We start from the raw sequence: 11,494 nt of genomic DNA, 5'->3' as shown, positions 1-11,494 counted from the left end.
TATTTTTGGTAGAGAAGGTTTATTGTAGTTATTGAAGGAAACCAGTTTAGTCTTGGCAGAATTGAATGTGACCATCAATTTGTGTCCCCATTCCACTTCAGATTGGAGGTCGTCCTCTAGTGTTTCTGTCATTTCCTTAGATATGTGTTCATTTGTTTTCCTGTCGTGTCTGTTATAGAGCATGGTGTCGTCAGCATATATACCCATCTCACAGACAATTTTGTCAGGGAGGTCATTTATGAATATTAGGAAAATAGAGGTCCAAGGATAGACCCCTGAGGCACTCCCGCATTTATATAATACTGTTTAGATGTACGACTGTCGAGGACAACCTGGATTTTTCTCTTATCTAAGAAGGATTTAATTATGTTAAGTATTCTTCCAGTGATACCAGGTGTTAAAGATTTTGTGTCTTATTTATTTACTTCTTCTACTTATTAAACGTTCCTGCTGCTATTCTCTTTTACTTTTAAGATTCTTTTGCTTTAGGTACTTTTAGAGTCTGAGTGTGTTTTTATATATGTGTTCTTACTTATACGTGTGTGTGTGTGTGTGTGTGTGTTCTATTCTTAAACAGTTTCTTGCCTTGAAGGGTCTCGACATGTATGCGCAAATATATAATGTGTACATACTTGCTTGCCTTGTCCAGCGGATGATATCTTTTTTTTGCTGGCTCCATCTCATGGGGAGTGGTACTTACGGCTGCGGATGCATCGATAACACAAGATGGATTTAAGCTTCAGTTTGTTTTATTAAAAAGGCAAGCCTATGTCTCGAACCCATGGTTGTCGGAGGAGAGACCCTAATGTCACGTCTGCTTCATCTGCAGTCCAAAACCAACTCTCATATGTGGTCGCCAACCGGAAATCTACGACCACAATTCCCGTTACCCCTAATTTCCGGTGCATCTAACTAGGTTGACAAAAGATGACTTGAGTTTGACGAGTGTCAAATCTAACCTTCTGTGACCCCATTAAACTCGCTGATGGGAATCGAAAATATACTTACATAACTTACTATTTCTCCAAACTATCTAGATATCATTTAAGCTAGGATTCCCAATACTACACATGAGTGAGACACTAGTTGGTGAATGGTGACCTTATAGAGGTACAGGATACTTTTAGGTGTAAATAACTTTGTGTAATGGTAGAGAAAGCCCACCTTCTTTACAGTAGCCTTGGTAATGCTCTCAATGTATCTGTTCCAACTTATGTTTCCTGTGAATGTTAGGCCGAGGAGTTTAAAAGAAGTATTTTCAGGTAATGTGTTTTTGGCCATTGCTATTGGTGGTAGAGAAGGTTTCTTGTAATTATTGAAGGAAACATGCTTAGTCTTGGAATTGAATGTAAACATCCATTTTTATTCCAATTCCACTACAGATTGGAGGTCTTCTTCTAGTGTTTCTGCCATTTCCTTAGATATGTGTTCATTTGTCTTCCCCTTGTGCCTGCTATAGAGTGTGGTATCATCAGCAAATATACCTATCTCAGAGACAATTTTATCAGGGAGTTAATTTATGAATATTAGGAATAATAGAGGTCCAATGATAGACCCCTGAGGTGCTCTTGCATTTATATCATATTGTTTAGATGTACGACCATCGAGGACAATCTGGATTCTTCTCTTACTTAAGAAGGGGTGCTTTTCAGATCATCTAGTGTGGCGTCTCTCCGCAAAGGAAAGTCAGGGAGGGAGTGGTTTGCTGGGTCCAATGTGGAGTTTGAAGCAAACCGATTGGCAAGCATGTTAGTCTTCTTGATTGCTGTGCAAACAACCTCGCATTTGTTTTATAGTGGGGGAATTGTTGATTGCCCGTTATTTACTGCACTGTTGTAGATTTTCCAAAATCATGGGTTCCTAATTTCTGTGCTTCGATGCATTTTCTGGTGATTTCAGTATATTCTCTCTTAGCTGTCACTATTTCTCTCTTACAATTACTTCTAGCTTCTATAAACATTTGTGAACTGGTTTTATGTCGGTTAAATCTGCGGTACGCATGCTGCCTTTGAGCAATGGCTGTTGCACTAGTAGAAGTAAACCATTGGGGAGATTCACCATACTTAAACGATAATGTCACTTCTAACTATGGTTAGAGGAAAATCTATCTTTAATTTTTATGCTAATTTATTTAGAAGTTGACAAAACTTTATTTAAGTAAGTTACTTATTATCTTTCCAGCCATGCGGGGGTGCTCGAATACCTGGTCTTGAACCCTGGTGCATGTTTTTGTGTGATGGATTTGTAGATCTTGTTAGGTCACCCATCTTAGAAAGGGAAGGCTCTGATATAAAGCCTATGCTTTTAACTCCATATCACGGTGCCGAAACACTAGGGGAGAGAGACCTCCTCAGTGATTATCGGCAACCTTCCTAGAACTGGTGACATGAACAAATTCTCTAGTTTGCAAACTTAAATTGCTTAAGGAGTAGGTAAACTCTATCGCTTAACTTCCATACCTATTCTTTGTCTATTAGCACAGATTTACAATATCAGGGGCTCACTTGAAGCATTCTGTGCTTGGTGCTGATTTCTAACAATGAACCATTTCCTGTTTGTTTCTCTCACAAACTGAGCAAATGATTGAGCTTGCATGCCACTTATGTTCATGTAACTGCTTTGAGAGAAAAAATACCTTCTCTAATGAATCGAAAAGGTGTAATGTTTCATCAGAGCAATGCACGACCCCACACAGCAAGCATGAACTTGGTTGGGAGAAAATTCTCCATCCACCCTATTCTCCTGACCTTGCTCCTTCAGATTTGTTTCGTAGCTTACAAAATCATTTGTAAGGAACCGCTTTTGTAAAATTGTTGCTTATTGTACTTTTATTTAATTTCCCATCTTTATTTCCTGATAACATATATTATAAAATAAAATATTAAATTAAAAAGCTTCACAAAAAGATCCTCCCCCTGATGAGATGCTGACCACAGGTTGAAAACGAATAGAAACTCATTTAATCTCACACCTAGCTGCCCATATCTAATGTACCAGCAAGTCTTGGGAACATCAACTTGAAAGAACTGTTTGAAATGACTTATATACCATACAATACGACCATGTAATCCCTAGACCCACCTATCTTGAAAATACTCTGTCAAAACTGGCATAGCTATATGGAATAAGTCAGAGATAGAGAATGGCAACCTTGGTTAAAGTGAGTGTCCCTAATGATAAAGGTCTGAACAGAGCTGAAAGGGAGAAACAAACCAAATATTAAGTATATCATGTATAATATGAAAAGAAATTGGAACCTTAGGGAGATATCAATCATACCAGTTATTATAGGTACCACAGGGCTTATGAAGAAGGACTACCTAACTAATATTTGTGAACCAAGTGCAAGAGAGATCCAGACAATTGCATTTAAGGGAACAACGAGGATACTAAAAGAGCTCTCGGCTGGTATAAATAAAAAGTAGAGGAATATTCAGCAGCTGGTTTGGCTGCCCCATACCCTGCATTACCATCTTCAAAGAAAAAAAAAAAAAAGACTGAACGCAAAGTGTAGTTGAAACATTCGTTAAAGACAAGCCACTCTCCTTACTTGCTTATTAAGTATTGTAAAGTTATTTAAGTATTGTAAAGTTATTTAAGTATTGTAAAGTTATTGCTTATTCACTTTTTTTGAAACTCTTAAATTACCATTCTGTGACTCAATGTAAGCTTAAATATAAGGCATATGCAAGCCGTATGTATATGGTTCCTTATGTCTGATACTAAAATAACTGGAACAATTCTTTCCTAAATGTCAAGTTAAAAAGGTTAGTTACTTTGCCTCCAAGTTTTGTATGATAAATATTATTATAACCCTTATTCCTGTATATCCTAAGGTATATTAATATATGTGGGGCTACCTCTCTCAGTACTGATGGACCTGTAGATCTCGTCAGGTCATCCATATAAGAGAAAAAAATTAAACTTGTGCCACTGACCTCATATGTCTTGGAACCAAACGGGAGGGGACATTCTCAGTCTTGGTCGACAATCTCCCTACAGTTGGTGACGCGATCAAATCACCGCTTTGCAAACCTAAACAGCTTAAAGGGTCCCTATTTACAATGCATTCCCACAGGACAGTTAGACACCCGGGTCGTTTTTTAACGTGTAGAGAAGGAACAAAAATAAAAATTGTCTCAGTCGTGAAGGATTTCTCCTCCACTGATAGAGAACATTATTGCTTATTGTCCGGCTTCCATACTCCTTCTTTGCCTATTAGCCAGGAGCAGAGGTGCAATCAAAGGAACTCATTAAAGATGCCTTGTTTCCTGAGTAGGGCAATGAACGTTGTTCCCCACTTCTGCCTCATTCCCATATGCCAGCCGTATGTATATGTTTCCTTATGTCTGATACTAGAATAACTAAATGTCGAGTTAAAAAGGCTACTTACTTTGCCTCCAAGACGATTGCCTGTGTCTGTTTTGCATGATAAACATTATTATAACCCTAATACCTGTATATCCTAATGTATATTAATACTGTATTCACGTAAGATCACCTCTTTTGTTCTAACTGGACAAAAGATCAATTGCTCTGCTCCTCATGCTGCTATTGTACTTTGCACATGCCATGGGAAAGGGGGTTTATCTTCTAGTCCTTAACCTTAGAAGGCACAACCCTAAAAATCGATACTTAACATCTATAGTTATCTACATTGAGTAGACAAACATTATGCTCTATATCTTATTTATATAAGATAGATACTTATTTGCCATAATTTATACTTATATTTAAAGTTATCTATATTAAGTACAAACTCTCTCTATTTTTTTTTCCTTCGATGGATCAAAGTACTGATGATTATCTTTACATGAAAACTAAAATCTGAAGTTCGAAGCTCATTTTGAATCATACGCTAACTTTTTATACTATACTTTTTCAATGTTTTATCAATCCATAAACCATATTTAATACTCTTTTAACTCTATTAGATACTAATCTAAAATCTATGCCCCATACTCATACCTCACTTTTCCACTCAACGTGTGAATAACCACATCTTTCAATCTTATCTTAATTCTATTTTGAGGAGTTTAACTTCATAGCAGATACCAATTATCTTTGAAATTAACTTGAAACTAACCTACTCATGTGGGGGCATAGAAATACCCGACTCTGAAACCAGGCGTGGGGCTACCTCTCTCAGTACTGATGGACCTGTAGATCTCGTCAGGTCATCCATATAGGAGAAGGAAAATTAAACTTGTGCCACTGATCTCATATGTCTTGGCACCAAACGGGAGGGGATATTCTCAGTCTTGGTCGACAATCTCCCTACAGTTGGTGACGCGATCAAATCACCGCTTTGCAAACCTAAACAGCTTAAAGAGTACCTATTTACAATGCCTCCCACAGGACAGAGTTAGACACCTGGGTCGTTTTTTAACGTGGAGAGAAGGAACACAAATAAAAATTGTCTCAGTCGTGAAGGATTTCTCCTCCACTGACAGAGAACAAGAAATTGAAGTGTAGCATGTTCTGCTTATTGTCCAGCTTCTATACTCCTTCTTTGCCTATTAGCCAGGAGCAGAGGTGTAATCACAGGGACTCATGAGAGATGCCTTGTTTCCTGACTAGGGCAATGATGTCGTTCCCCACTTCTGCCTCATTCCCTTTCCCTAAAACTGGGCATCTTGGGGGTGCTTGTTTACTATATATACTCACACAATTGGACTCGGCCACTCTTGTCTGACAGGGTACCGGTTTGACAGTCTGGTTGCTGTATTTTGACTGACAATACAGGAACCCTAACTTTTTGGTAGCTCTTAGAGTGACTGTGCTATCATTAGTTGTATAATATTGGGATGGTTGTAATACCATGTCACACATGGAAAGGGATCATGCACTGATCTTCGCTGGGCATTTCTCAGGTCACATTCCTGTGAATGAAGAGTCGGCTAATGGTCTACTTGTGTTGTGTGATGGAGGCTATACAAATCCACTTTGTCTAGCCCCTCTCACCCTAAACTGAAATTATTAATGAAATGGCAGCACAATCCAAAATAACGATCAAACCAGATGCACACTCAAACAACAATCCTCCATTGAGGCTTGCATTCACAAATATCCGCAGAATTAAAACTAACTTAGATGATATAGAATCATTTCTCCTAGCAAACTCCCCTGATATCTTAACTCTAAGTGAAACTAACTTACACTCTTCCATCCCCTCTACCCACTTTAACATGTCTGGTTATCTCCCGCTTTGCCGTAAGGACTCTGACAGACACATGCATGAACTTGGAGTCTATATTCGTAAAACCTTCCCCATAACTAGCGAATCTAAACTAGAATCAGATGACCAAGCCTTCATATGCTTTAGACTAATTTTACAACATAGTTTTAGCTACTTGTATTTTTTCTACTGCTCTCCCACAACCCAGAGATTCTAATCAATTACGTCTCTGACAGCATAAATGTAGCACTCTCCTTAGACACTAGCATCTAAGTAGATGTATTTGGTGACTTTAATGTCAACCACACTAATTGGTTTGGCTTCCCTAACTAAACAGACACAGCTGGTAACATCAGCCATAACTTTTCTATATCCCATTCCCTGACACAGTAATGTTCCCGATCCATCTCCAAGATTGTCAGAACCAGCGAGCCTTACTTCTAGACCTATTTCTGACCACAGTTCCTGAGGATTGTGTAACAAATGCCCATTGCCCTCTCAGGAATGCTGATATGCTGTGATAATAAACTCTCGACTCCAAGTTGAAGAGCCATTGCTCAAAATGACAAGGTACTATAATAAGGCTGACTGGGAAGCCATCAGGGATCACATCAGAGATGCTCAATGGGGAAATATTAGGTTGGTGCAAAAATAATGTTTTTTTTTGACAATTAACTTCAAGTAAAAAAACGACATTATTTTTACACCAACCGAATATTTTTCTCTATCAAATGATACCACTGAATGGTTCAAGCAGTTACTGAAGCTATGTTTCGACACAAGAATTCTATAAAAAACACAATCTCCCCAATGGTTTACTTCTATTTGCACAGCTGCTATTGCTCAAAGGTGATATGCACTCCACAGATTTATCCAACATAACTCCAGTATAAATAGACAAAAATTTATAGAAGCTGGAAGTAATTGTAAGAAAGGAATACTGAGAATATACCAAAACGAAAAAAAAAATGCAAAAATGTGCAGAAATAAGAAACTTGTGATTTCTGGAAAAATTATAACAATGTAGTAAATAATGGGCAATCAACAATTCCACCACTATCCAACAATCTTGAAATTGTTTGCATGGCAACTGAAAAGGCTAACCCTGCTTGCATCTAACTCTATTTTGGACCCAGCAAACCACTCCCTTCCAAATTTTCCTTTGTGGACATTAAATGATCTGAAAATCATCCCTTCTCAAGTATTTGATATCATAAAAACCTAGGACCTTAAAAGCATGTAAATCTGATCTCATATCGGCTCTACTAATAAAAAAAAATGTTTCACTGAAGTTGCTCCAGTTCTCTTCAAACTTTTCAACAAATGCCTTAACAAATCTTGTTTTCCTGACTGCTGGAAAACGGCTTCTATGGTACCAGTTTAGAAAAATTTTGACACAAGAACTGACTCATTAAATTATTGCCCCATTAACCTCCTCCCTCTTTTCATCAAAATCTTTGAGCTTTTAATTAATCAAGCTCTAGCCCACTAGCTTACAACTGCTGTCCAACCAATAGTATGGATTTAGGCAAGCCTGTTCTACTGTAGATATCCTTTTTTTTTCTACAAGGTGGTCACCACTTATCAAGGCCCGGAAGCCACTCAGGGATAAGGGTTATTGTAAGTACAGTACGTCAGTGTGGATATTTAAAGTGTGTCAGGAATTTGTTTACGTTGGACTTGAAGGCATCCAAGTTGTAGTCAGAAAGGAAGCAGGCAGACGGAACAGAGTTCCACAGGCGTGCAGTTCTAAGAAAGAAGCCTTGTTCATGGAATCTACATTTTGATTTAGGCATAGATAAAGAGTGGGGAAAGTTTTTGACAGTGGATTCAGCTAGACGGGTGTTTTTTGTAAAAGACTGGCGAGGGGGGGACCAGAGATTGGAGTTCAGACGAGCACCTGCTATGGAAATAACGATAAAACAAAGATAGGCTTGCAACGTCTCTTTTGTGGGAGAGAGGTTGCAGGGAAGAGAAAAGGGTATCCCCCACTAAGCCACCAAGTCTATTTTGTACTCTGTCAATGCAGGAGAGGCTGTTTTTAGCAGTTCCTGCCCAGATATGGCAGCAGTATTCCATCCTTGGGCGTACATGGCTTTTATATAGATAGAGAATTGCATCAGTAGTGAGATATCTTCTGGAGCGGTAAAAGGATCCCACCATCTTTCCAGCGACCTTGGCAACAGACTTGATGTATCTGTTCCATTTCAGATCAGGAGTGAAGGTCAAGCCCAGAAGCTTGTCAAAACATGGGGCTTCTCCTAGACGAGAGCCATCCATTTCAATTGATGCCAGATGGGGATCAGAGCGTTGATGATGTAAAGATAGGAGTTTGGTTTTAGATGCATTAAAGGAAACCAGCCACGTTTTTCCCCACTGAACCACTCGCTCGAGATCAGAGGAGAGAGAATCAGAGAGAGCTTTGTCATTTACAGCCTTTGATGTGTTGCCGTAGATGGTCATGTCATCAGCATAGATGTCAACGAATGATTTAAGTATGTGTTTAGGGAGTTCATTGATGTAGATCAGGAAGAGAGTTGGGCCCAGGATTGACCGTTGAGGGACTCCAGCATTAATACTGCAGGCCTCTGATTTTTGTCCATCGACCACTACTCTTATGAGCCTATCGGAGAGAAATGATTTAATGATTGAGAAAACATTTCCAGTTATACCGTAGCTGGAAATCTTGTGAAGTAGACCCTTATGTCATACCTTGTTGAAGGCATTTGATATGTAAAGAGCAATTGCCCTAGAAAGGAAGCCTTTGTCAAGAGATTCACTAATCCTATGAGATATAACCGTTAGCACATCTGTGGTAGATCTTGCAGAACGGAAACCATATTGCGTGTCACTAAGAAGGTTATTTCTGCTGAGGTGGTTGACTATTTCTCTATTTAATATGGATTCCAGCAACTTACTCATGACACACAGGAGACTTATTGGTCTGTACTGATAGGGAGATGACTTATCACCTGAGTTCTTAAATACAGGGCATACTGATGAGGTTTTCTAGGGTGGTGGAAAGCACTTCTCCTTAAGGCAACGTTTAAACAGTTTCGTAAGTATGGGAGCAAGTTCTGGTTGAAGCTTTTTCAACACTATAATTGGGATGCCGTCAGGGCCAGTAGCTTTACTGGAATCAAGGTTCTTGATTAGCTTGACGACCTCATGCACAGATATTTGTATGTTACCTATCGTGTTCTGTGTTATAGGAGGAAATATGGGGAGTTGATGGCCTTCGTCGCATAGGGTAGAATTAGCTGCAAAGTTCTTGGCAAATAGTTTGGCCTTGTCTGAAGCTGACGAGATGACGTCTGGTCCGTTGATAATGGTTGAGATAGAACGCACACTTCTGTTCAGGATCCTATTTGTTATTTGCCAAAACTGGTGGGAACCAAGCCGCTGACCAGCTACTTTGGATTTAACAGACTGGGCATATAGCTCTCTTGCATTTTTTATTACTCTTTTACAGTGGTTTCTGGCATTCCTGAAAGCAGCTTTAGTCTCAGTGCATCTGTTACGTTGATAACTATGGAAAAAGTGATTGCTGTGCGCGATGACTGCAGCACATTCTGGAGAGAACTATGGCTGGCTGGTAGGTTTTTGTTGGAATTTTTTAGATGGTATGAATCGGTCTATGCCTACAATTAACCATTCGGTGAGGTCTGATACTATAGAGGACACATCCTTTTTAAACATGGAATGCAGAGGTAGATCAGATATAAATGTACGGAAGCTATCCCAGTCAGCCATGGAGTATCGGTATACAGTACGGTGGAGGGGTACGTCTGAGGACTTATTACATTTCATTTTTATCTTAACTGATACGACGGAGTGGTCGGAGGATCCTAGAGGAGAATGAACGGAACATGAACATAGCTCAGGGGAAGTTGTGAGGAAAAGGTCTAGGAGGCTTGCATATTGACCTGTAGTATCGGGCACACAGGTGGGCTCGCGAACAATCTGAGTGAGGTCATAAGCAATGGCAAAATCATGACAGAACCTCCCCTCATCATTCGTCTTATTTGAGTGGGTCAGCCATTCCACATTATGGACGTTGAAGTCACCATAGATGTGGATGTTAGCCGAGGGGTGTGCAGACAGAATGTGGTCTACTTTCTCAGATATGCTCTTAAAGATAGTAACTTCGTTGCTGTGGGGCCGATAGAGGGCAAATATAAATGCAGTGGTGTAAGCAAGTGCAACCCGGAAGCACATATAAAGTAAATTAGGATCTTCTCTAGAGATATCCCTGCCACACGGGAAGCCGTCTTTAATGTAGGCACATATTCTATGCCCATGGCGATCTTGGGGGTCACCTATGTAAACGAGAAGCTCCCAAATTAAAATCTTGAATAATTATCTAAACTCAAATGTAAATTAATATTAAGCCGACTTCACAAATTGATAAAAGTTAATTATTGGATTTTAATTATCAGGTGAAGCTTGAAGATTTCAATCCCGATAGATACAGAAAAAAAAATAAATAAAAATAGACAAAGAAATAAAATAGAATAAAAAATAAATAAAAGCATTACTCCCCCCCCCGCCTCCAACATACACACAAAACGTCCACCATATCCTTATGTAGCTAGAATGAGTCTGCCAGATTCCCACTTCCGATATGACCCTAAAAATGGGTAGGTCGCGTTTTCCAAACTCTTCAGCTAAGGTTAAAAATGTTTCCAACTTTTGAACCTAATTTGTACTAAAAATCCTAACTGTAATTTCTGAATGTATATACCATGCACTGGATAAGGTAGGGGAGGTTAGGGCAGTAGGCCTAGATATATCTAAGGCCTTCTCATGACAATTAGATCATACGGTATCACTGGACGAATACTTAACATGATTAAATCCTTCTTAAATAAGAAAGAATACAGGTTGTCCCCAATGATCGTATTTCCAAACAATATGATATAAATGCGGGTGTACTTCAGGGGTCGATCCTTGGACATTTATTTTTTCTGATATTTATAAATGACCTCCATGATAAAAGTGTTTCCGAGATCGGTATATTTGCTGACAGCCTACTCTGCCCTGTTGACATTCTCTCAAGAAGAAGGAGCACCTCAAGCAAAATGCAATAGCCTCTACTCCTCTGAAGTTGGGAAAAGAATGCCAATAGTAATTTGAAAGGCAATAAACCCTTGATCGCCTCTGAAAGCGGAAATAATGACTGAAAGGTCATCCTCATGTGATGAAGTAACTCGAAGGCTGCATATTTCCTACACTTATATGTCTTAGGTTTTGATAAAGTTAACAGATAATAATTATAGATAATGAGGTCGATATAAAATCATTCGTTCCTCGCAA

The sequence above is a fragment of the Euprymna scolopes genome, chromosome 3 (assembly GCF_053919585.1).
Source record: "Euprymna scolopes isolate OS-2025 chromosome 3, ASM5391958v1, whole genome shotgun sequence".
Lineage (NCBI taxonomy): Eukaryota > Metazoa > Mollusca > Cephalopoda > Sepiida > Sepiolidae > Euprymna > Euprymna scolopes.
Note: the sequence above shows the minus strand (reverse complement) of the source record.